General features: G+C 41.6%; 1 protein-coding gene and 1 long non-coding RNA gene across 3 annotated transcripts in view; one reads left to right on the forward strand and one right to left on the reverse strand.

Moving 5' to 3' along the window:
- Positions 1 to 26,866, forward strand: part of RNF43 (ring finger protein 43) — a 74,050-nt gene that overhangs the window by 12,435 nt on the left and 34,749 nt on the right. The gene's annotated exons all lie outside the window — the stretch shown is intronic.
- On the reverse strand, positions 1,355 to 26,259 carry LOC143984283 (uncharacterized). The gene is made up of 2 exons (XR_013274769.1): positions 26,118 to 26,259; positions 1,355 to 1,754 (listed from the first exon to the last, which is right to left on the reverse strand). It is a non-coding gene; the product is annotated as an uncharacterized LOC143984283 (long non-coding RNA).

Genomic DNA, 26,866 nt, shown 5'->3' on the forward strand with positions numbered 1-26,866 from the left:
GCTGCGTTTCTCAGTAAAGCCAACATTTGGATGCTAATCCTTTTATGTGTGGGAAATATGTTTATGTAGAGAAATGCAAAATCCACTTTAGAAATGTTTGCACAGATTTTTGTTCATTCTTTTTCCTTGATCATTTTGTCTGTTTTGTTCAATTGTTTCACATAGTTGCATAGTAGGTGAGGTTGAAGAAAAGACCCAAGTCCAACCTATGTGTGTGATCCCTGTATGTTGCAGTCGTTCAGGTGCTTATCTATCTAATAGTTTGAAAAAAAAAACGATCTGCTATTATTTCCAAAGAGGGGGGAATACTGTATATTTGCGTCAAGCATGCTGAACATGTTTTGTGTAAATTATTAATTGCAGGCCCCAGCAGTTGTATTAACAAGTACATTAAAGCGTTATTAATCCCTCCAATGTAAAACATGACATATAACGGCTTTATTGCATTCTGTCTGCAGCCTGTCAGTTGTTTGCCTTCCACCTTAACTGTTTCTTTCATCTCCATTTCCATTTTGAGGGAGTCTCCACTGCCTTGCAGGGTCCAATGGACACTCGTGCTTTTATAATATGATCAGTCTTTTTACCACAATTTGGCAACTAAGGTGTGTTGGTTTCAGCCTGGGAAAGAACACGCGTTCACTGTTTTTTGGAGAGACGAGGAAGCGTGCGTACTACTGATGTGGGTGTACATTTGCTGTGATATCAGCAGGACATGGGACCAAATACTGATGACCTGAGCGGTCATTTGACATCTCCAGTGTGCGCATTCCCTGTTCTCTTCCCCCCCGACAAGAAATGAAGCTAGCAGCATTGATCCATAAGGAGCTAGTGGCAACAAAGTAAAGGCTGTTGTAGATTGCTTGAATTTGGATTGATTCCTGCTAAATCGAGACGAATTTCAAGTTGTATGTCGCCCCGTTGGCGTCACTCAGCTTCACAAGAGTCAGACTGTCAGCCAAACATCGACTGCATCCAATCGTATGTCCAGTGCTAGCTCTGAGCATTATAAAGCTGGCAGCAGAGATTCGTCTATCTACACTGGCATGGGCATTACCATGGGCAAGAGGAATCTTAGATTTCAGCCTATATGTGACTGACTAATTTTGGAGAATTGGAGATATATTTTGTACAAAAAAAAAAAAAAAAAAAAAAAAAGGGTTTAATGTTCCTTTAAGTTTAAAGCGCATTAAACCAAAAATGTGTTGGTTTCTCCTGTTGAACTGGCTAGTAACGCACCTCCTGTATTAGTGCCCCTACTCTGGATGAAGGGGCACAGCAGATAAAAGCATGGTCAGTTTGGGTGGAGGTAAGTGTTAAATGTATTAGCAGATTTAAATACACTAACAAAACCAAATTTAGCTCAGTGTTTAATCAAGTACAGCAAACAGTTTTGTTTTTCTTTGGAGAAGTTTTACACAAATAAATGCTGATCGTTGTAAGAACCCCTGTCAGTGTTAAATAGTTTCTCATCCCTGTAAACTTATACATCTGGAAGAGAGCTTGATCTTTAGAAGAACAGCAGATTTACTGGTTGGATCACCAGATGGAGAAAAAGAGCCTAATAAAGAAAACTGCTGCAGCCATCACATCTGAGTTGGTAATTTGCAGTATAATGTTTGGGTTTATTACCGCTGTAAGCTTTCCCCTTGTTTTGTCACAGCCAGCTTGGCGCTACTGTCAAAGGCAGGACCAATCTTTTGTTTACTTCGCTTGAAGATTACGCACCTATGTTCAGAACAGTCACACAGCCATATCTGGAAAATATGAGAAAGAACTGAATAATACAAACGCTAATCAAATGTACACAGCCCTGGAGCAAATAGCAGTCATGGTTAAGGTTCCTGAAGAATGCGTTTTATGTCTGGGAGTGCATCAAGAGACGCAGAGCTGCAGCTGGCAATTGTGAAACGCATTTGACAAATTCCAGTAATATTTGACACTGAGGTTTGCGGGTACCTTAATTACATGTAAAAGGTTGTGTACTGTGCACATGTTGACTTTTTCCTGGCACAGATAGTTGAATTGAATCTATTACAGTACTGGGTGATAATTTATACTTGTTGAGAGAAGTTGCATGTGGTATGCGGCACAGGTAAGTAGTTAGGAAAGATACCTGCATTTTCATGATCTCTACGTTTTTATTATGTCATTAATATTATTGTATACAGGAGCTAACTGCTCATTATCCAGTTCACGGCTACCTGCAGGCTTCATTGCCAAAGAAAATACATTTATTTCATCTTTTCAGGCATGCATTTTATACACTCTTTCCAAAGCCATTATTCTCTGTTATAGCTCTAGTTATATTTTTACATCAAAGTCGTTTTTTGGAACCCAGCAGATTGGGATGTAATATAAGGCTGCTTTCACACTGAAAGCGTCACTCGTTTTAGCGGCACATTAGCGCTGTGCTTTTTGGACGTTAGCAGGGTGCTTTTTACCAAAAAAGGGTAAAAAAGTCAAGTTTTGCTGCGCTTTCAAAGTGCTTTTCATTCCAATGGCAGGGCGTTTTGGGAGCGCGAAGTACAGAGCTCCCACCCTCCCCAAAGATGCTGCTTGCAGGACTTTTCAGAACATCCTGCAAGTGCAGCGCCCCCACTGTGAAAAGACACACTGGAATTAATGGGAGGTGGTTTTCAGGCACTTGGAGGCTATTTCTAGTGCTAAAGCTCCTGAAAACTGCCCCAGTGTTAAGCTGGTCTAAGTAAACATGATTAGCAACACAAGCCTGTTCTGAGAAAATATGTAAGCTACCATTCATAACCACTCCACCTAAAAATGCTAGTTGACTGGCTGTCATGCTGATTCAATACCCTTAGTCACAGAATTGCAGCATGTGTGAAGATCAGTGGAGCCACTATGACTTTGGTTGGTGCACGTGTGATCTGGGTCAGTGACTGAGGCTGCCTGGCAACTTGCTTTTTAGGAAGGAGTTATCAATGGCAGCCCTGGTATCTCTAAAAAGTAGAGACTGAGGGAACAAGGCGGACGTACAACCAGGTGGGTTGTGGCAAAATGGGCTTAAAGTAACCCTCTGCCAATCAAATGCAGAGGAGAGTCGGAGCTCATTAACATGGGTTATTGGCTTCCCAACTGCAAGAATCTGCAGCAGAGAAACTTCAGCTCCATGCATATTTTATCAGCAGTGGCGCAGTCGGAGATTTGTACCTTGTATAAACCAATGATGCTGCTGTTGACATGTAACCATTCATCAACAGATTGAATACAGTTTGCGTCTTAGTAGAGCTGCATGATTCTGGTCAAAAGGAGAATCACGATTTATTTGCTTGGAATAAAAAGATCACGATTCTCTCATGATTCTCGCTACGTAAAATCTTTCACATTATTCAGAAAAAATTGGGCTAACTTTACTGGTTTAGTGTTTTTTTTTTTTTTTTTTTTTTTGTTTAATTCATTAAAGTAATTTTTTTCCTGAAATATTGCATTTGAAAGACCGCTGTGCAAATACAGTGTGACATAAAATATTGCAACAACCACCGTTTTATTCTCTAGGGTCTCTACTAAAAAAAAACATATATATATATAATGTTTGGGGGTTCTAAGAGTAATTTTCTAGCAAAAAACAAACAAAACAAATTTAACTTGAAACTAACAAATGTCAAAAAAAGGTTTATGGCTCCTTCACATGGACGTGTCTTAGCAGAGTGTTTCTGGCCACATAGGAACCGGCTCCAAGAATTCCTTCAATTTGCAGCCAACAAAATTAAATCTGGTTGCTCTGCCATTCACAGGAAGCCTTGTTTTTTCTGAATGAGTACAAGGCATCCTCTGGCTGAGGTGCAGATTCTGATGCCCCCTACCCACCTCTCTACTTCAGGCCGCGGTAGAGGAGGTCCTGTATTCATTCAGAAAATACAAAGCTGCCTGTAAATGGCTGAGCAGTACTCAGTCCAACTCGATTTTGTTCCAGAACAGAATGGGAAGCTTTGTCCTACATACTGTTATACAGCGGTGTATCTGTTGGTAAAGGTAATCGATTGTTAGGACCAGCTTGGCCCAAACTATTTAAAGCAGTTGTATAATATATTTTTTCACTTTTACTTACAGGTAAGCCTGTAATAAGGCTTACCTGTAGGTAAAAAAAAATCTAAACCTGTGTGGTTTAGGAGATATTCCCCTGGCAATGAGCCGCGCATGCGCACAAGGGTTTCTCAGCTGGCAGCCCGGCAGATGCTGGACCCTGGCGGAAAGAAATCTCCCGAGTGCATGCGCTGTAGTGGCGATATCACCGCTCCGGTCACTCACAGCGCCGGCGCTCCGATATCCAGAAGACATGCCGAGGGAACATGTCGGCTCCCTCGCCGTGCATTGGGCGAGATGTAGGGGCCTCGTTCTAAGGTAAGTATTTCATAATGTGCTAGTATGCATTGCATACTAGCTCATTATGCCTTTTCCCTGCAGGTAATGAAAAAAGTAAAATAAATTTCAGTGGGTTTACTACCGCTTTAAGTTACAGAAAGCTGGGGTTACGTTTTAAAGACAAACTCTAGCTAACACAGTTTTGAACAGTTACTGCAAGCAGTTTTTTTTTCCTTTTGAAATAATAGATTTACATAAATGAATAAAAGCTGACTGTTGTAAGCCCCCCTGTTAGTGTTAAATAGTTTGTCTCAAAACTGACACTTTTGCTGGACAGCTTGGTCTGTTAAAAGAAATTGAAGAATAACACTTATTAGCCGGGGGGGGGGGGGGGGGGGAAGGCAGCTGTCACATCTGAGATCTGTTAATTTGTAATATTTTGCATGATAGTTTTTGGATTTGATACCCTTTAACAGGAAATTCCTTCCATGCATACTTGAAATACAGTTACTCTATGCATTCCTCCGGTGGATAAGATTGCAGGCTTCAGAAATGAGTGGAATTAAATTTGTGAGCACAATAGTTTTAAAATCAAACAAGACAATAAGACCTTTGTAAACAGGATACAGTGGTATTTTTGTCACGGCCATAGATTACCATAATGTCTTCTCATGTGATTATGTGCAAGCACAGTTTAACGTATATCTCTAAAGCCAAATCTTTTTTTGTCTGTCTCATAAGGGAGATTTCCCTTCATTTCCTGTTCTGTAGATTTAACAGGAAGTAAGAAAATCTCTTCAAAGGGTGTCGGAGACCTGACAACAATTGTAGGGTTCCCCTGCAGTAAAGATTGTAAAAAAAAAAAAAATGATCTGTTTTAATTCCATATTTTATGAGACTGGGGTATTTAGCTACACGGTCGATAGCTGATTCTGCCATAATGGGTTGCGTTCATGACATGATGTGCACGTTTTTTTTCTTTCCAGATGTTTGGTTACACTTGAAATCTGTGTGGTTTTTTTTGGCTGTTGTGGTGCAAAAATACATGTCATGTTACTAAAATACTGAGAGCCCGAAGCCTCATTCACACTCCAACATTGGAGGACGGAAAAAAAATATAGAGTTGGTTCACATCTCCACCCTGGAGATTTTTTTGTAGCTTGAATTGGACAGATTGGTGCATTTTTTTTTTTTTTTTTTTTTTTTGGCAGCATTTTTTGTTCCATTGAAATGCATAGAAACGCTTCATTCAAGCTTTTGTCACATGTGTTTTGATTTTTATTTTTTTTATCCTTTACCCAATTGCAAATAAATGAATTGGAGGCGCACCGAATGGACAGTTTTGTGGCAAAACTGAAAATGCAGAATACACTTGGCTTGGAAAACTGAAAATTTGTTTTAAAAAAAATATGTATATATTCTTGTATATAATTGTATTTGACTTTTTAATCAATATCATGAATTTAAATTAATATGAATTTGTCAGACATTTTTGGCACCTTTTTTAGCGCACGAAAAGCTCAAGAAAAATGTATCCCTTTTAAATTCTATGTATGTCTTCACAATGGTCTGTTGCGCTTCCGTTCTGTTTAAAAATCTTGGAGAAAATAAAAATTGTTCTGTGCTATGGACCTAGTAAAGTCACTTTATGACGATAATAAGGTGCGACCCTTAAAAGCTCCTGCCCCCACTGCAAACACCCACCAGAAGGTGGATGCCAGAATATAAAGGGTAAGAGGAGGATGTGGGTCTGGCGCTGCTAGTAATAACGCCATAATGTAAATGTGTGTAAAGTGATAAAAACATCAAAATAAAGCATACCTAGCATTTGCACTATGGAGGCTCTCATTGATTTTACATGGTAACACTGAGGATATATACCACTAAGGAGAGAGACATCCGGATTGTAAGGCTGGGTTCACACCTATGCGAATTGAAGTTTCCCTGCATCCAATTCGCATGGTAGGAGATTGTGTCGTTTTCAGGTCCGAATTCAGCCCAAAAGTTTGGGCTGAAACGGGGAAGCATCGGAACCCTGCTGTGAGCCGCATGTAGCAATAGTGTGAACCCAACCTAAAGATCTAACGGTCTGTGTAGCTATGTGTGCAGTTTGAAGTTTTTTTCACTCAATGAATGTACTTTGACAACTTGTCACTTTATAGGATATTTTTTCCACTCATGGACTGATCTTTTTGGTTTTTTATTTTTTCATGTTTTTGCATTTGATTTTCATCTTAGCACTCCTCCATGTACTTTATGGTTAAGAGCATTCACACTTTATTGTCACTTAATTTGTGAAAAGTTTACCTATATATCATTTTATGCTTTATATGCTTTATTTTGCTCTTTTTATCACTTTACACACATTTACATCATCGCGTTATTAGCAGCACCAGACCCACATCCTCTTCTTAACCTTCGTTAAAAATCTTGCTTGCTGCATTTTTGGTCCGTTAAAAAGGCCACCAAAAACGCACTTCCCCCATTGAATTGCATTGAAAATGCAACAATATCACACACCCATGTTATGTTTTTGATGTAGTTTTTGAGTCACATGACCTATGAAAAAAAAAATACCCCATAAGCACAGGAGAAATGGTGGTAAAATTGCACGTTTTCGGTCCCGTCATCGGCGCCTTTTTCTCCTATCAACAAAACGTCGATAACACCATTTTCGGCCGATATGTTTCAGTGGCAGAAACTTTGGTGCATCTCTAAAAATAACAAATATAAAAAAAAGACCCCAGTCCTTAACCCTCATGTTAACCCCTAACCTAAAAAAATTACGTAAATTAACCTCTGACCTTAATCTTTAAACCTTAACCCTTACAAAAAGTAAAATAAAATAATTAAAAGTGGATGAAGAAGCTGAAAAACAGACACATGTTGAAACGGTTTATATTTTTCTCTGTTGGCTTATTAACCGCTTCAGCCCCCCCTTCCTGACCAGAGCACTTTTTGCAACTCGGCACTGCGTCGCTTTAACTGACAATCATGCGGTCCTGTGACGTTGCACTCAAATAAAATTGATGTCTTCCCCCCCCCCCCCCCCACAAATGATCACCCCAGATGAAATGCGTTGGGTTGTTTACGCTGATCCCCTGGTTACTGTCTAATTTGAAGCACTTGTTTTTACGCTGGAATATTTAAGTGCAATTCTTATGTTTACAACAATAAATATTCCTTACGGAATTACGCTATGTGTCCTGTTCTTCCTCTCTTTTCCCTTTTATGGTTGGGCTTATTTGCCCATTGGTTTTACCTGCCTTATCCATCGTTTTGGAGTATTTGCCTAAAGACCGTATCCACGTAGTGAACCTGAATTCCCTGGTCATCCTGTAAAGCCAGTTTGACCCATCAGGTGTACACGTGTATGAGGCTATCCTTTCTGGTAAGCGACTGGTGCTTTTGGTGGTGGATCTTCTATGTTACCTCTGTCACATTTTGAATGTTTACTCAGGATTTTTGTGACTGTTACCCATTCATGTTTTGAACTTCACTAATTTGGAATACATTTGGGACTTGTCTGCCTCCCTTTTTTCTGTTTACACCTTGGATATTAATTTGTCACGGAACACATGTCCCTATTTATATTGCATTTTTTTAATATGTCAATTTTATTTTTGATATTGATTATTTGCTTAGCGCTGCACATTTTCTATATATTTCCCCACAAATAGAGCTCTCTTTTGGTGGTATTTGATCACCTGTGTGGTTTTTATTTTTTGCGCTATAAACAAAAGTGACAATTTTGAAAAAACACAATTTTTTACTATAATAAATATCCCCCAAAAGGGGCGATATGTATTCTTCTACATATGTTTGGTAAAAAATCACAATAAGCGTATATTGATTGGTTTGTGCAAAAGTTATAGCGTCTACAAAATACCGGATAGTTTTATGTCATTTTTCTTTATTTTTTTTATGAGTAATGGTGGCGATCTGTGTGTGTTTTTTTTTTTCATTTTTTTTTTTTTTTTTTTTTTAATCAGGGCTGCGACGACATGGCGCACACATCTGACACTTTTGACACAATTTTGGGACCGTTGTCATTTATACAGCGATCAGTGCTATAAAAATGCACTGATTACTGTGTAAATGACATTGGCAGTGAAGGGCTTAAGTGTGTCCTAGGGAGTGATTCTAACTGGGGGGGTGGGCTTCGAGTCGCCTGACAGCGATCACCGCTTCCGATGACAAGGAGCAGTGATCTGTCATGTCACATGGCAGAACGGGGAAACGCCTTGTTTACATAGGCACAAACCCGTTCTGCGGCTCCGTGGCACGAGCGCCGGGAGACCGGTGGACATCGAGCCCGCCACTCACGCTGTACGCAGCGGGCACTTGCCTGCTTAACCCCACCTCCTTAAAGGGGATGTACAGGTATGCCCATTTGCCCACGGCTGCCATTGTGCCGACCGTATATCGGTGTGCAGCAGTCGGCAAGTGGTTAAACATCAAAGTACGCACTTTAAAAATGATGCGCACAAATGCTCAAAAAGCATGCATACAGGCACACGAAAAAAAAGTGTCTCTCGGGTGTGACTGCAGCCTAAATGCCATGACCGGCCTGTGATGAAAGCAGCTATACTCCAGTACAGCCTTTCTCAACCTTTTAACACAGAGGAACCCTTCAAAATAACTTTCCAGTCTCAGGGAACCCCTACCAAAAATGACTATATCTACAACTCATGATAGTTTAGTGTGATGGTCAATGGGGTGAATGCTCCTTACACTTGTGGTCACTGGGAAGAATTTCCCCCTTACAGGTGGCTAAAAAGAGCAATGGCGTCAGTGGGAACTTATCTCAGAGGCAGAAATTGCTCATTGCTCAAGGAACCCCTAGCATCCTCTAAAGGAAACCCTAGGGAGCCATGGAACCCTGGTTAAGGAACCCTGCTCTAGTATCTGGACTCAATACCAGTGTCCCTACCGTACTTGTATGAATCTGGGACATCAAAGAATGGCTGCTTCTGAAAGCTAATTTGTACCTGCACGTATGTACAAATAAGTGCAATGTCCATAGCATTGACGTACATCAGGCCTTTTCAACGTGTTTTACTTCAAAGCTAGGGATTAGAACAGACCTATTTTTCATTCACTTTTAGAAAAGGAAAACACATTTGTAGAAGGAGGTTTGAGGCACATTTTGTGTATGTTGCGCATGGTTATGTTGTGGTTACACTGCAGACAGTGGTACTGAGTAGGGACAAGCAAATGATCACCCACTGATGCAGGTTTCCTAAAAATCTTGCCATATATCATTATGATTCAGACTATGAGGTCACTCGTTCCATTTTTAGTGTGTGGCTGAAAATGCTGGTGTGCGTATAAGTGCAGATTATTTCTTAAAGTGTACCCGTCATACATAAGCTCAACGCTGCTTTAAATCGACCTTTAACCACTTGAGCTCTAGAAAAATGTACCTCCCATTATGACCAAGCCACTTTTTTTTTTCTTTTTTTTTTTTGCTAATCATCATTGCTCTACTTTTAACTTGTAATTGCGTGGTCATGCAGCACTATCCAACCAAAATGTGTATATAATTTTATTTTGCTTCCCATAGCGGAAATAAAATAAATATAAAAGATAAACAAAGGCCAAATGAGTTAATCCACCATGCTGAACAAATGGGGACTTTCAAATCAATCGTCTTGTGATTGATCACCTCCAACCAATCTGTGTGCTTACCAAAATGCAGTTATAAACAAGCCTGTGTATTGCCTAGTGAGTAGATCTGTCTCTGCCAAATCCCAGACTATTCTCTTTTTTTTGTTTAATATTCTATTTTTGATTCCATTGTTCAAAAATTGCTCCCTTCATTTTTGATATGTAGTTGTGTCATTGACTAATTGGTCCAGTTTTATTCCGTAGTCCTTCCTTCTTTTTTTTTTTTTTTCTTCGGTTTCACACCCTTAATATCTTTCTCCATCATTTAAAAAAAAAAAACTTCTATATATTGGTTTGAAGTAGATTTGGGTTTAGACGTGGCCTTGTTCCTCAGCAGGCTATGTGTATACTCATTTATGTCCTGTTTGTTTCTTCTCCTTTTCTAAAAAGTGTTATTATTATTTTTTTATTTCTGTAGATCTATAAATGCTTCAAATTGATTAAAAGGTTTAGTTGGTGTGTATTTCATTCTTTTGTCTAAGACCCCATTCACACCTGAGCGTTTTGTAGCTTGAAGCCTGAAGACAGGACGATTCTCTGTATTGGAGATATATGGTTATGTGAGCATGGCAGGGCACCCATCACATCACGGCATATGTGAACGTGATAGGAACTCTGCAGGCACAAATGATGTCACCCTAAAAAGAAAACCTCAATAGCTCAAGATCAGAAAGACTTTAGAGGATGTTGAATAGATTTACAAGGAGTATTTTAAATCGCCTTTCATATAAGCAAAGGCTGTAGAGTAATATTTTTCTTCCACTTTAATATGGCTAGGGCAACTGAAAATTAAACATTTTGCTGAGGAGGTACAATTTTTACTATCATAAAAACACAATATTGGCATCGGACCAATGAGTTTCTGTCTTTATTATACAGTAGGTAATAGAAGATCAGGAGTGTATAAGTAGCTTTCCTATTATGATGTTGTCATAATGGCAATTGGCACAGCCTATATGGGCTTTGGTACCCTTATACAGAATACACTGTTATGTGAACGACCAATGGGAGGGTGGTGATGGAAAATTACATTAGCAGTGCAGTTTGAAAGCCACAGCTCTCATATTCAGATCAGGCTAAAAGCATAATCGGAGCTATGCTATCTAGCAGAAAAAGAGTATTGGTTTTAAAACCCTATTAAGCGATCTAGCAATGTATGACAAATGAGGACAGGTAACGTATGTTTATACCACAAAACTTCCAAAAATCCCTATGCGTAGAGGTGGGTGGACTTTAACTCCTCTTCCACATCCCTACTTAACCTTTTATATAGCTGCTGAGGAAGAGGTAAGGGGGAACACCAAAGAGCAGTTGTTCCCAACCTTGTTCCCAGAGTACCCCCAACAGATCACGTTTTCTGGATTTCCATCAACATGAACAGGTGCTTTATATTTGTTACATGTTCTCATTCACATAGCATAACGGCATTAAAAAAATGCAGCTCACCTTTTTTTAGCTGCTCTATTCTGAATCCTCCAGCACTGTAAAATCCTACTAGTTCTCTTTGTTTGAGGGGGCTGGGCAGTTGTTTGCTATAATTTAACTCTGTCATTACTGATAAGGCAGATCTTTATGATCAGTTGTAGCTAGATGTGTACACGGTCTATCCTAACAGGCGGATAAATGTTTAACAGCTAGGCTTCATGTATTGTATTTGAGGAAAGTTATCCCACCCAACTCCCTGCCAGAATTCACAGAGCGGATGCTGGTTTTCCAGCGTGTCCCTTTGAGAAAAGCTGGTCGTTAGACTGGCTTTTGACAGACAGCTGTACACACTGACCGAAAGTGGTCCGATTCCTACTCCTGTTGAGCTATTGTATTCTGACAGCAGCGAGAGTTCCCCTCCGTCAGAATACATGGACCAGTGCTGCAGACTAAAGTCAGTGGTGCTGATTGTGTGGAAATTGTCCAACAGGCTGGTTGTATAGAAGTCAATCCAAGATAGCAGTTCTCGTGGGTTTTTGGAAGCCTACACAAGGAAGGATTTTACAGGTAGACTATAGATAACCTGCATGCTTGGCTTGCATCGATATCTGTATTGGTGCTAATACTAAGCATTTGCTCAAGAACTCGTGCAAATGCTCTGATATTTAAAAACCAATATCTTTGCTGTGCAATTTGAGCCTATACAAATAAATGGCCTCAAATCGCACCGCAAAGAATCTCATGTGATTTGAACAGGACTACAGAGCGATTCCTCTCTGCATTGCATGCGCTTTCCCTCACCGCTCCTGTGAACCCATGCTTGTCATATTGACTTTAGGAGCGGTGCAGGAAATCGCACTGCAAAGGTATAGAGTACTTGACTGAAAATATTGGTATGTACTCACCGGGAAGATTTTTGGAAATGTGTACTTTGGTGATGAGGTCGTCTTAACCAGGGATGAAGAATGATTGTAAGGCTGAGTTCACACTGGCATTAAAGGCAGGCATTTGAAGGGCGTTAAAAAGGCCCCTCAAACGCCCATGCACAAGATACAATAGACGGCACATAGTGCTGTTCACACTCAACTAAAATTTCTAACGCTCAATGAGCTTTAGTATGGGCCTCAGACAGGCATTTTTCAAGCATTCATGAGGAGTTAAATATGCTCCCCAACGCCCTAAGGGCAGTTTTGAGGCCTTTGACAGGCGTTAAAACGGCTCCACGAATAGCTATTCCATTACAGTAAATTAACAAATCTTAACGCCCTGCAACCGCTCCACAACTGCCTCCACAACTGCCTGCCAGAGCATTCGCAAGGCGTTACCATAGACTTGAATGGGAGGCGTTAAAAGGCTTCAAATGCCTCCTGACTTGGCATGAGGCTTCAATTTTGACACAACGCTAACTTTTATACCGCGTACACACGACCGGACTTTTTGACAGCAAAGCAGTTCGTGTGTGGGATCCATCGGACCTTTGCTTGCCAAAAATCCGGTGGACTTTAGAAATAGAACGCGTTTTAAATTTTCCCGCCGCAACTCCACCAGACCCAGAAATCCGTTCGTGTGTATGCTAATCCGATGGACAAAAACCGACACCAGGGCAGCTATTGGCTACTGGCTATGAACTTCCTTATTCTAGTTCAGTCATACGTCATCACGTTCGAATCCATCGGACTTTGGTGTGATTGTGTGTGTCCAAGTTCGTTCTTTCAGAAAGTCCGTCGGGAAGACTGTCGGACCTAGTCTGTCGAAGTCCGGTCATGAGTACATGGGATTAGTGTGAACAGCACTATATGCTGTCTATTGTATCTTGTGCATAGGCATTTGCGGGGCCTTTTTAACGCCTCTCAAACGCCTGCTCTTAATGCCAGTGTGAACTTGGCCTAAACGTTAGCGTCGCTTCAAAATTGAAACCTCATGTCGAGTCAGGAGGTGTTTGAAAGGCTTCAGCGCTCTTGCTCTGGCAGGCAGTTGTGGGGCATTAGGATGCCTTAATTTACTGTAATGGAATAGGCATTTGTGAAGCAGTTTTAACATCCATAGGGCATTTGGGGAGCCTTTTTAAGTGCTCTTTAATGCTTGTAAAATGCCTGTCTGATGCCCATACTAAAGCTCATTGACGCCTGTCTGATGCCCATACTAAAGCTTATTGACACCTGATGCCCATACTAAAGCTCATTGACGCCTGTCTGATGCCCATACTAAAGCTCATTGACACCTGATGCCCATACTAAAGCTCATTGATGCCTGTCTGATGCCCATACTAAAGCTCATTGACACCTGATGCCCATACTAAAGCTCATTGACGCCTGTCTGATGCCCATACTAAAGCTTATTGACACCTGATGCCCATACTAAAGCTCATTGACGCCTGTCTGATGCCCATACTAAAGCTCATTGACACCTGATGCCCATACTAAAGCTCATTGATGCCTGTCTGATGCCCATACTAAAGCTCATTGACACCTGATGCCCATACTAAAGCTCATTGATGCCTGTCTGATGCCCATACTAAAGCTCATTGACACCTGATGCCCATACTAAAGCTCATTGACACCTGATGCCCATACTAAAGCTCATTGACGCCTGTCTGATGCCCATACTAAAGCTCATTGACGCCTGTCTGATGCCCATACTAAAGCTCATTGACGCCTGTCTGATGCCCATACTAAAGCTCACTGACACCTGATGCCCATACTAAAGCTCATTGACGCCTGTCTGATGCCCATACTAAAGCTCATTGACGCCTGTCTGATGCCCATACTAAAGCTCATTGACGCCTGTCTGATGCCCATACTAAAGCTCATTGACGCCTGTCTGATGCCCATACTAAAGCTCATTGACGCCTGTCTGATGCCCATACTAAAGCTCATTGACACCTGATGCCCATACTAAAGCTCATTGACGCCTGTCTGATGCCCATACTAAAGCTCATTGACGCCTGTCTGATGCCCATACTAAAGCTCATTGACGCCTGTCTGATGCCCATACTAAAGCTCATTGACGCCTGTCTGATGCCCATACTAAAGCTCATTGACACCTGATGCCCATACTAAAGCTCATTGACGCCTGTCTGATGCCCATACTAAAGCTCATTGACGCCTGTCTGATGCCCATACTAAAGCTCATTGACGCCTGTCTGATGCCCATACTAAAGCTCATTGACGCCTGTCTGATGCCCATACTAAAGCTCATTGACGCCTGTCTGATGCCCATACTAAAGCTCATTGACACCTGATGCCCATACTAAAGCTCATTGACGCCTGTCTGATGCCCATACTAAAGCTCATTGACGCCTGTCTGATGCCCATACTAAAGCTCATTGACGCCTGTCTGATGCCCATACTAAAGCTCATTGACGCCTGTCTGATGCCCATACTAAAGCTCATTGACGCCTGTCTGATGCCCATACTAAAGCTCATTGACACCTGATGCCCATACTAAAGCTCATTGACGCCTGTCTGATGCCCATACTAAAGCTCATTGACGCCTGTCTGATGCCCATACTAAAGCTCATTGACACCTGATGCCCATACTAAAGCTCATTGACGCCTGTCTGATGCCCATACTAAAGCTCATTGACGCCTGTCTGATGCCCATACTAAAGCTCATTGACGCCTGTCTGATGCCCATACTAAAGCTCATTGACGCCTGTCTGATGCCCATACTAAAGCTCATTGACGCCTGTCTGATGCCCATACTAAAGCTCATTGACGCCTGTCTGATGCCCATACTAAAGCTCATTGACGCCTGTCTGATGCCCATACTAAAGCTCATTGACGCCTGTCTGATGCCCATACTAAAGCTCATTGACGCCTGTCTGATGCCCATACTAACACTAATCTACATACACTATGCAAGCATAATATGCACAGGCACATCTAATTGACTTTAACGCAAACACTGCATTAATAACTCAATATATCCCTCTGAAAATTCACTTGTCTTAGACTTCAGTGCTTTTGATGTTACGTGCTGAACTATCACTGTTTTATTTGTATTCCATCTGGATAGTGTTAGAGGATGGCATAAAAAGTCGTGATTTGGAGTCGGGAATGGCGTGGTGTAAAATGACTGATTACTAAAGTGTAGAAGTGGGACTAAATTTGCCATAGAGCCCCGCTCTGACAAAGCTGCATTGTGAATGTAGAGTTGCAGTGGGGTTAAAGTAAGGGCAGAACATTGGTAACTTCTAAAACACTGTTCAAAGTAAATATAAATGTCGGTACATGTCTAATAGGATTAATATTGGGCAACCCTTTGAAAAAAAAAATAAAAGCATTTCTGGGTCACTGGACTTTGATATATATCATAAATTGCATGTGTTTTCTAAATGGGTGTTGTAGCTAATATGAGTTTTTTGGTCAATACCACCTTGTTCTCTTAGAGCTGAACGGCAGACATTTTGTGTTTGTTTTGGACATGCTACAAGTGACACGTTACCAGTAATGAAGGTTATCTTTGGATTTGGCTGGCTGCTATTTACTGTAAAAGTCAGAGCATCTTTGATGCCGGATACTACACAGAACAATCCTCTTCCAGTGCTGCGGGGATGAGAGCAGCAGCTGTGAGTGAAGACATCCTGATGTTCACACTCCCTTTTCCTCTTCCCTTGCCCATTCATAAAATGCCTTGTATCCTTTTCACAGAATAGACAAGTGATGCTTTTTTTTGTTCATGCACTCCACCTCTCCCCTTGTCTATCCACAGTGTGCTTGCTATGCTGTGAAACGAAAACAATGCATTTGATGAATAGAGGAGATAAAAAGAAAAGGGCCGGATCCCTTTAGTGTTGCAGCCACTACTCTCATCCCCGCAGCACCAGAAAGAAGGTCACTCTGCAAACCACAACTCTGCACACCTACAAAGAAGCCCATGCCTTAGGTTTTTTTATTAGTAAATCAAAACAAGCAACTGTGGAAGTGCCCATAGCAACCAGATAGGTTTCGGATTTTAGCTGCTATAGGCAACAGATTGCTTGTGCTCCAGTTTCCATATCAACAGTGGAGTTTCATTCATAGATTCATTTATTTTTTTACATTGAAATCAACTAGTTGTCTGATCCAAGAGTAATCATCAATAGACAGAGCGTGACAGGTGTGATGGTCACTAGACAGGGGATGGCATGGCCCAGGTGTGATAGTCTCTGGACAGAGCAATGGTGTGGCCCAGGTGTGATGGTCACTACTACACAGCAATGGTGTGACCAAGGAGTTGTAGTCACTTGACAGGTGCGATGGTATGGCCCAGGAGTGATGATGGTCCCTAGACAGAATGGTGGTATATGTCCTGCTACTCATTGTGTATATCTTCTCAGTTGTAGAGAAGGGCACAAGGCTGACTTTCCGGCTGTATCCCTTTTTCTATAATGGACCTAGGCATGGCACTCCCTTTTTTCTATTATCTGCAATATGAAGATGGAGACAACATTCCTGACACATATTCTTGGCCATGCTCCCTGATAAGTAACAGTAGTAGTTCAGGAAAATATCAACTAGATACCAGCCTCTGAATTTGTGTGTTTGCACCATAAACAACAGCCTTGTCCCATTTTTACCTCTTTGTAAGTTTTACTGCAATGTGATTAAGTTTTATAAGCAATAACTGCAAATACCAAAGTCATAGCAGGAAACATCTCTCTGGAAGAATTTCTGATGCTGCATTTCCTTTTCCTTCACAGATAGGATTATTTACTAACAGAGTAAACAGATGCAGATAACTACATTAACTGTTCATTAGTGCATTGTTACTAGGCAACAGTTTTATTTCAAATTGCTAATCCAAGTGGGCAAAACCAGTCCTGTAGGGTTAGGAAAGATGTGCTGAGACTTGTAGCTACTCAAAGAGGCTAGACGTTTTTAAGTGAAATGTAATCCTTTTTTACTTATATTTTTTTTTCTCTAAAGCCATATGAATGGACGTTTTTCCATGTATGGAGAAAGATCTTCCAATGGGGACACTAGTTCTGTTGACCAGGGGTCAATTAATTTGCAGGTATTCCTTCTCGCTTCCTTTTTTGACTATGGGACAGGAAGTGAAGGTGAATATCCACAATGGGACACAGATGGCAATTTTTTTTTTTTACAAGGGTACTTTCCCTTGCGCTGGATCCATTCAAAGTGCCTTTTAAGCCGAATTAAATTGTACCTTGGCCTCGTGTCTGGAGAAACGTAAACTGGACTGGGATCCAGTACTTTTGGTATTATAGCCATAAAGTTTTAATGGCGGTGATGCTATTACAGGTCCAGGATTGTGGGTTTCCCCGAGGATCCCCAACTCCTGAAGGTTTGTTAACGGAACCCACCGTCAATGTTGAAGATTGGGTCTGTTGGTATTTACCACAGAAAACCCTGCGGCGGGAAAGGTAAGTGGAGTTTTCTAAGAAATTTTTTTGAATTTCCTTATGAAAAGTCTCCTTTTTAATTAGTAAATGTTGTCATGCCTATGTGTCACCACTGGGGGCTGTATTGAGCACATAACGATCATGCTTCCTCAAGAGAACATGTTGTGTTCGGATCAGCAGGCAGACCTCCGGTAAGTCTGGGGGGGGGGGGTTTCTTCTCCAGACACCCCCCCCCACCTGTGCTGATTCTCCCCCTCTTCACAAGGATGAGCATTGGAAGAAAAAAAAGATGATCAGCACGCTGCTTCTCAGCGGCTTCCATGCTCTCTCCTTGCCATTCCCCCCCCTCACATGTTGATCCTGTAGGATCAGTGGCCCGTGCTCGTACAGGAAAACTTTTTTTTTTTTTTTTAAAGAGGGAGGGAGAGAGGGTGACGAGGGCAGAGCTTGGCACGGCATTGGCATCCTCCATCGTCCAACGCGGGTATGGCTTTTTTGTAAAGCACCATTATTAAGTAAGCTGGTGGAGGGGCTTGAAAGAGGTTGGTGTCACAAGCATTCTTTTTGACACATTTGCTATTGCATCAGGCTGAGCATTAATGGTGGTGTCTGTGGCTGACTATTGCTCAAGCAAATGGATTCAATTTCTTCTTGTAGTACCTCTGTTTGTGCATCGGGCTATGCTCAGAAGGGGAGGTTGAAACACTCCCATAAAAGGAGCATAAAGGGTCTCCCTCAAGCTCTGGAAATCCTACTTTACAAATGACATCCTGCTCTGAGAGGGGGTGGCTGGTCAAAGGGAGCATCGGGGCCATAAAATGTTTGCAACTGATTTCAACACTGCCGTCCCTATTCATTTTACTTAGTTTAACTTTTATTTTAACTTATTTTACTTTTATTTTTTTTATTTTATTTTTTATTTTTTCCTCAGCCATGGTAGCTTTAAAAAAATAAATAATTATTGACTTTTAATCTCATCCCAGTGTGGTCAAAAATGTGACAGGTTCTCTTCCATTTTCCTAGGACCCCTAGGTGCGGCTGATGAATCCTCTTCTGAGGTGTCAAATGTGGGATAGTCAGCTTTCACAATCTGTAAGGTTGATGGTACAATTTCTTGCTGAATGATCCGCTCAAGCTGTGCATGCGTTTTTCTTGTCTGTTCTTTGTTGGAAAATGTTTTTGTATCTGGAGGATCACCCAGATGAGCATTATTTTCCTTTCTAAAAAGTTGTCACACTTTATCCTATGTTAGTGAAAATTCACTAAGTGGGGTATACAAGCAATTAGCGCTACTATATCCTTTGTGAGTAAGATTGACTTGTCCAGCAGACAATACTCAAACACTTTTTTCCTCTGGCAGGTTCAGTGTCTCAGCCTGCACTGACAGTAATTGGATAATCAGTTTATACAGGTGTTTAAGGTTATCCTGCTCAGCAGGTCCAAGAGGCAGCTTTATGTTTGCAATAGTTGCTATGACAGCTCTATCCTTTAGGCCTTGCGCCCTTCGCTAAGCATCATGCAAGAAGCTCCTGGCTAGTTTTCCTTTTTTGCGGTGAAACAGCTATCTGGGGATTTTTCGGATAAATATATCCAAAGAATTTCTAGTAAAAGAAAGATGCACCTTTTGCCATTTAAATGAAGGAGTAAATGTATTTTCAAAGCTCCTCCTTCTGTGCCATTGGCACCAGCCTCCAGGCTGTCACAACGGCTTCCACCGTCGGGTTCAAAGGGTAATCCTCAGGGTTAACCCCAGGGACAAAAGAGTTCTTGGGGGAGGAAGCCTACAAGATACTGTGCCCCCCCCCCTTTCTCAATAGGGAGAATTCTTCTGCAGCTCTCAGGGATCTGGCAGAAGGAGTGTCAAGATACAACGTACAAACTGGAGTTTCGAGAGTTTCCGTCTCCTTGTTTTCTCAGATCAAACGTTCCTAAGGTTTCAGAGAAAAAAAATCTTTCTCTGTAGCATTGGACCATCTTTTGGCAAAAAGCATTCATGGTGGCCCCATGTAAGAGGTTGACGGGTTTGGCTAAATCCAAATGGACATTCTGGATCTCAAAGGTCTAAAATTTAATTCCTGAAATATAATCTCTCTCTTTTGGCATGAAGTCAATCCAATCTATCGCCATCCTACAAGGAGGAGAACTTCTGGCATCAATCGACGTAAAAGATGCATATCTCCATATGCCTATTTCCTCGCTCACTAGTAATAATTTCTTTCAAGTGGAAAATCTTAATTTTCAATGTGTAGCTCTGCTTTCCGATCTAGCTGCTACACCTCGAGTAAAAATTTCTGTCTCCTTTTCCAGCCACTGAGGGCCCAAGGTTTAACTGTTATGATTTACCTAGTCGATCTGTTCTTGTTAGACCAGTTTAAACCAAAGTATGGTCACCACATTCGACTACCTGGAATATCTAGGTCAGATTCTCAACCTAGGAGGAATCCTCTTTAAAACATGAAGAAAATACTTCTGATAGTCTGATCATAGGTACACCCAGAAAAGGGTATTCTGACCCCATGCTAAGATCAACACCATAAAGGAACTGATTTAAGTAGTCGAAGCAAGATGAGTTTCTTCTATTCAACTTTGCATGAGGTTGCCGGGAAAGATGGTGGCTTCGTTCCTTATGCTCAGTCTCATTCTAGACTGCTGCAAAACAGTATCCTATCGGCTTGAAACAAAAAGTTCAAGCTCTACATTCCCAATGTGTCTGACTCCAAAGGCTACAACCACATCACCCTGATGGCAATCCATCTCGTCTGATCATGGGGGCTAAGCAGGGTTGGGCATGGTTAGTACCCGGATGAAAGACCACCTGGAATTACCAGGTGCTGTAGGCTGGGTGCTCCAGAGCCAAAAATCTGCAAAGGGTAAAAGCCTTCAGTTGCCTGGGAAATAGTAACATATGCCAACCTTTTTTTGTTTAGGTTGGGGGACAGTCCTGGAAGGGGCAGCTGTCCAGGAAAAGTGACCTAGATCACAAATGGCTTTGCCCATTAACGTTTTAGAAATTCAGGCAGAACTCTTGGTCCTGAACGTTCAGTTTAAGGTATTGTCCTGCTAGGATTCAATCCGTTTATGCCACAGCAATGGCTATATTAATCACCAAGGGGGCACAAGAAGTTGTGCGTCCCAGAGAAAGGTGAATCTTACCCTATCTTGGGCAGAAATCAATATACTTTGCCTATCGGCAGTTTTCATTCTAGGAATAGAAAATTGACAGGTGGACTACTTGAGTCGCCAGCAGTTCCTGGAAGAATGGTTCCTTTACCCCAAATCTTCCTGTCAATATGTCAAGGATTGGGGATCCCAAACATAGATCTGTTTGCGTCCAGGATCAACAAAAAAGATCGACAACCTTGTGTCAAGAACAAAGGATCCGCTAGCATGCGTAACGGATGCCTTGCTATTCCCGTGGATTCGGTTCTCACTGATTTGTACATTTCCTCCTATTCTGCCTGCATCCATGACTTCTTCATAGAATCAAGCAGGAAGGGAAGTCATTGATCTTTGTGACCTCCAGCGGGGTCCAGGAAATCCTTGATATGCAGAGATCGTAGAGATGGCACTAGGGAACCCATGGACCCTACCTTCACAGCCAGACCTTCTCTCGCAAGGTCCAGAGTTCCATCCTGCTTTACCAACGCTAAATTTAACGGTTTGGCTATTGAGGCCCACACTCTCAAGAAGTGTGGGCTGTCAGGTTCGGTAGTTTTCTACCTTGGTTAATGCAGAGCAGACCTCCATGGTTAAATATTATGGAGTCTGGGAAACCATATGTCTCCTGGTGTAAAACCAGGAGCTGCACCCCAGGAAATAAGTCTACGTAGAGTCCTTGACTTTTCTGAAGATGGAGTGAGAAATTAAGCTGGCCTTGAATGCTTTCTAAGGACAGGTCTTGGCCTTTATTAGTATTATGTCAACGACCACTTGCTTCGCATTCTTTGGTCCATAAATGTAATCTCTGGTTAAGTAACCCCTGAACCCTTGAGACTTGAATTTTAGTTTTGTCGGCATTACAAAACAAACTTTTTTTGGGCTGATATGACATATTTATTCCCTTGGACCATATCTGATGCAAGAAGGCTGTCAGTATTGGCTGCTCTTTCTTGTAAAGAGCCATCATTTTTCACAAGGATTAAGTAGTATTGCATCTCATCCTAACTTTTTACCAAAGGTAGTATCAGGTTTTTATCTAAACCAGGATATTGTTCTACCGTCTTTTTTTTCCAGAACTGTACTTTGGAAGAAAGATCACCACATTTTTTTTTTTTTTATGTGGTGAGAGCAGTCAATAGGTAAATAACGGCGATTGCTCAGATTCGGAAAACTGATGTTTTTGTTCGTGTTGCCTGAAAGTCCTAAAAGAGGACAGACAGTATCAAAATCTACTATTCTAAATAGATTTGACAAGTAATCGTTCAAGCTTATGGTTTAAAGAGGTGGATTCCACCCTCTCAAATCAAAAGGCACTCCTTTAAGGCTGTTAGTGCTTCCTGGGCAGTGCATCACAAAGCCTCCATGGCTCAAATCTGCAAGGCCGCAACTTGGTCTTCAGTCTATACATTTACCAGATTCTTTCAAATAGATGTAAAAGGTCATGAGGATATCACCTTTGGGTGCAGTGTACTGCAGGCTGCAGTAAAAGTCCTCTAGTCTCTTATTGCCCTACTTTTGTTGTGTCTCCCTCCCTTCAGTTGGCATTGCTATGGGACATCCCACATAGTAACTACTATGGCTCTGTGTACCGTGATGTACTTCAAAGAAAAGGATTTTACATATTTTTTCCTGCAACCATGGATTAGAGAGTTAACCTTCAGGCTGTTAACTAATTTAGGCTCTGATCACATCTGACAATTTGGGATCTCAAGCAGAACTGCCACATTTTTCCTGCAATTCCAAAATGCACTGCAATAGTGGCAAAAGGCACCACGTGTGTTTGGGTGCCATTCGTTTTTGATGGCACCTAAACACTGTGGTTTTGCTCCTAAAACTCCTGCTGCTTTTTGGGCAAAACCGCATCATGTTTAGGCATCTTTTAAAAATGGAACTCAAACACGCACTGTGTGTTTTGCCACTATTGCAGTGTGATTCAGAAGCACAGGCAGCATCACAGTGTTTTCTACCAGAGATCCCAAATTGCCAGATATGAATGGGGCCTAAATTAAATCTTCTTGTTGCATTACATTATGGTAGTGCCAGCCTGCAGCATCATGCATCTCCAGTTAACTGATTACATGCTTGCATTTTTATGAACACCCAGGTTAATGTAGATGGTGACTAACAATTTGACCTGCCACCCCTGTTCTTCTTTTATATAGGTTATCCACTTTCTGTTGTGGAAAAGAGAAAGTGGGACTGTAAATTGAAAAGCGCTTTAAAAAAAGGTCAGTGATGGCGAACCTTGGCACTCCAGATGTTTTAGAACTACATTTCCCATGATGCTCAACTACACTGCAGAGTGCATGAGCATCATGGGAAATGTAGTTACAAAACATCGGTGCCAAGGTTCGCCATCACTGCCCTAGGTGGATGCAGGTAGTTTCCCTGCCACCTCTGCTGTGAGAAATGAGCAATCAAACACTGCTGATCGCTCAGTTCCCCACTCTGCTCTGAGCAGAGAGCTGTGACAGTCGGCTGCATTTCTGCTCTCTGCTCCATTGCTCACTGCTCGCTGGTCCAGGCGTTTGCTTGGATCCTGACCATGTGGTTAGGATCTTTCCCAAGCCTAGACCAGATAAGACATCAGCCGACAGCTTTAGCTGAAAACAGAACAAACCACTCCTGTGATCCGGAGAAGTATGTCCAAAAAAGCTTTGGCCATACTTCTCCTTGAAGTACCGTATAGATCTTCCACAAGTATTTCTTCTTTTGTCCAGAAAGTGACATGCCCTGTAGGTCTTCCCCAAGTATTTATTTCCTCCATCTCATTCATGGATGAGAACTTTTTCACCCTCTTTATTCATTTTTTTAAAAAAATTTTTTTAATATATATATTTGGTAAAGGGTACGTACAGATTCTGTTCATCAGACAAGAACCTTTCTTGCCCCTAGTTTTTATACCTGCTGTTTGGTAAAAGTGTTTTCCCCCAAGAAACGGGTCTTGTGCAGAATTTTGCCCATTGGTGTTTACACTGATGTGCTGCAGAGAAGATCAGTGTAGTGTTAAATTACTAGAAGGTTATTGTCCATTAAGGCTGGGTTCACACCTACAATAATAACGATGTGGCGCACAGCAGGGGTCCGGGGGCGTCCCTGTTCTCCATTTCATTTTTTGCCTGAATTCGGACCTGAAACGGAGCCAAACATGCACAGGACCCCTGTGCAATTTTCTCCGCAGCCGCCACGGAGATGTGTGAACCGGCTCCATTGAGAGCTGGTCCCAATCTCCTGTCATGAGAATTGGATGCAGGTAAACCCACATCCAATTAGCACTACTGTGAACCCAGCCTAAAAAGTTACTTCGGAAAAAGCTTTTCTCTGATATCAACCGTACATGTGGACTAACGTCCGCTTTAATAATTTTTTCCTGCCCAGATCCTATCTGTCCAACCTTAAAATCTATTGTCTATGTAATAATGTGTGCCTTGTTAGAAGAGGTCTTGCAGTTAAAAGGTTGTTTCCCCAATGCAGTACACATACTTGTGTCCCATAAAAATATACAGTATAATGGCTGCCTTTTACCTGCATAAATGGTCTAGTGTTTTTTTTTTTTTTTTTTTTCCCATCGAACGACTTCAGAAGAACCAGCCTGTCAGATTTTGTTTGCATGCAATTACTGGCAGCCACTAAGGCCACCAGCAGTAATCATTGTGTTCTGCCAGGTGGGAAGGTTCTCTGTCAGCAAAACACAAGTGAGTGACTGTGTTGATGGGGGGAATTGAGGGATTTTCTTTCCTACAACAATGCTTGTTGTGGCAAACAAATATCCTGGTGTGTTGGGAAATGTCTTTTTTCCATTCAGCCTTAGTTTGTTTTATCCCCATAGCTAAAGAAACAGCCCCTTTATGGTGTGCTTGTCCCATCTGAATCGGTCACGGGTATTTCAAGGTTAAAAAAAGGGATTGTGGGCCCCAGTTGTACAGTATGGACAAATGCTGTTCAGATCGCCAAGGATTTGGTTGTGTGTGGTTGTAGAGTGGATGCCTTACTAGTTTCTAGCAGGCAATAGTTGCTATCACACCGACAAAATCTTCCTTGCATAGTAAATTTTAACGCTAGTTCATTTAAAGTGATTATAAAGTCTTGTTTTTTTTTTTTTTCTACTACTTCCTCTGTGCAGTTGGCTTTGCACAGAGCAGCCCAGATCCTCCTCTTTTTGGGTCCCTCTTCACTGCTCCTGCCCCTCTCTCCTGTTGTGTGCTCCCACAACAAGCAACTTGCTATGGGGGCACCTGAGCCGAGCTGAAGTGCCGTGTCTCCATTCAGACACGTAGCTGCTGTTCGGCCTCACCCCCTCTCCTCTGATTTGGCTAAACTGACTTTGAAAGCAGTGGGAGGCAGTGGCGCCCCTGCTGTCTCAGCCAGTCAGAAGGAGAGACCCGGAAGGCCAAGGGAATCGTGGACAGAGATGGGGCTCAGGTAAGTATTGGGGGTTCTGGGGAGGTGGCTAAACACAAAATATTTTTTTATCTTAATGCATGGAATGCATCAAGATGATAAAAAACCTTTTTGCCTTTACAACTCCTTTAAGGAATCTTATCCTTTCTGTGGAGAGAATACAGAAATACATTGTCATATGTTGGCTCTGAAGTTGATTTTGGCACAAGAAATAATATTTTTGGTCAGTGACTCTTCTAAATCTGGTCTTAAGCTGGGTACACATGGATAATTTTTTTCTTTCAGCCAGTAGGCTGACCACACAAGCAAGGTGGATGCAGGAATCCCCTCTGCCAGGACTTTGCAATCTGATAATGGAGCCTCCCTGCTATCAGAATACACTGATCAGCACTGCAGCTGCCGATCAAATGAGATTTTTCTAGCCTTTCCATTTGACACTATCTGATCTAACAGTCGGCTTCTGTCAAACGTGGAGCTACTCGCAGATCTAGATTCGTCCAATCCCTGCTTTTAAATCCGTGTGTACCCAGCTTTTACAGTCTACATGCTTTTCTGCTACCTATGGAAATACAGATTACCTCCAGATACAGCTACAAACATTGTGGTATTGCCGCTTGTTTACAACCAAAATATCTACACACTACTTTGTGAACAAAAACATATCTACAACTGCCATACACTCTACACATCGCCAAATATATATTCATGCTTTGGCGAAAACCATACCGAGAAAATGAAAAAGTCCAGTCTATGGGAGTGAGATTCCCTTGTTTGTTACCGCAGCATATCTTGTTACCTTTTCTCACACTGGTCAGTATCATTTCATAGTATCTCCCAGAGTAGTCAGTGCAATCGGTTTCATTGTAAAGCAAGGACAAGTTCCACAGGTCTTGGAGCCTCATTTTACTCTAGAGATAAATCACTGGCGCAGTCCTTTTCTCACATCTTGTAATTAGTGTGTGATGTGATATGCTTGAGTTGTAAAATCACTGTACACTGTAGAACTCTTTCCCCTCCCTTTTTTTTTTTCCTTTCAGATAAACAGGTTGTAAATGGGTGTATATAGTAACAATCGTGCTTTGTCTCAGGGCATTGCTTTGGAGTGCTTTGCAGGTTTCTCTGTTGGCTAATAGGTAATCTTTTTTTATGCCCCTTGCTTTTTCATGAAAGGTGGAGCTGATAGCGTTATCACAGTTGTCATGAAAAAGTTGACTTGCAGCCTGATGTAAATGTATGATCATTTAGCAGCATAACTGGAGTAAAAAGTATCATTTCCTTTATTGACTTAAGTCAATATACTGTGTGTGTGTGTGTACATAAAAACCAATAACAGTACGAATATATACTATTCTTTGCATCTCTAAATCATCTTTCCAAAAGTGTGTACAGGTTCAGACGTTCTTAGGCCTTGGCTGCTGCTATCAATGTCGTCACCTGTCCATTGTTTAAAGAGAGACCTTATTATTGCAAAGTAGAAAGATTAATGTTGAATATTCAATCAGTGCTAAGGTGATTCTCTTGCAATACAATGTGCATTCTTGTAAT

This window comes from Lithobates pipiens, unplaced genomic scaffold, assembly GCF_037356315.1.
Source record: "Lithobates pipiens isolate NorthernLeopardFrog02 unplaced genomic scaffold, aLitPip1_a1.2 Scaffold_16, whole genome shotgun sequence".
Lineage (NCBI taxonomy): Eukaryota > Metazoa > Chordata > Amphibia > Anura > Ranidae > Lithobates > Lithobates pipiens.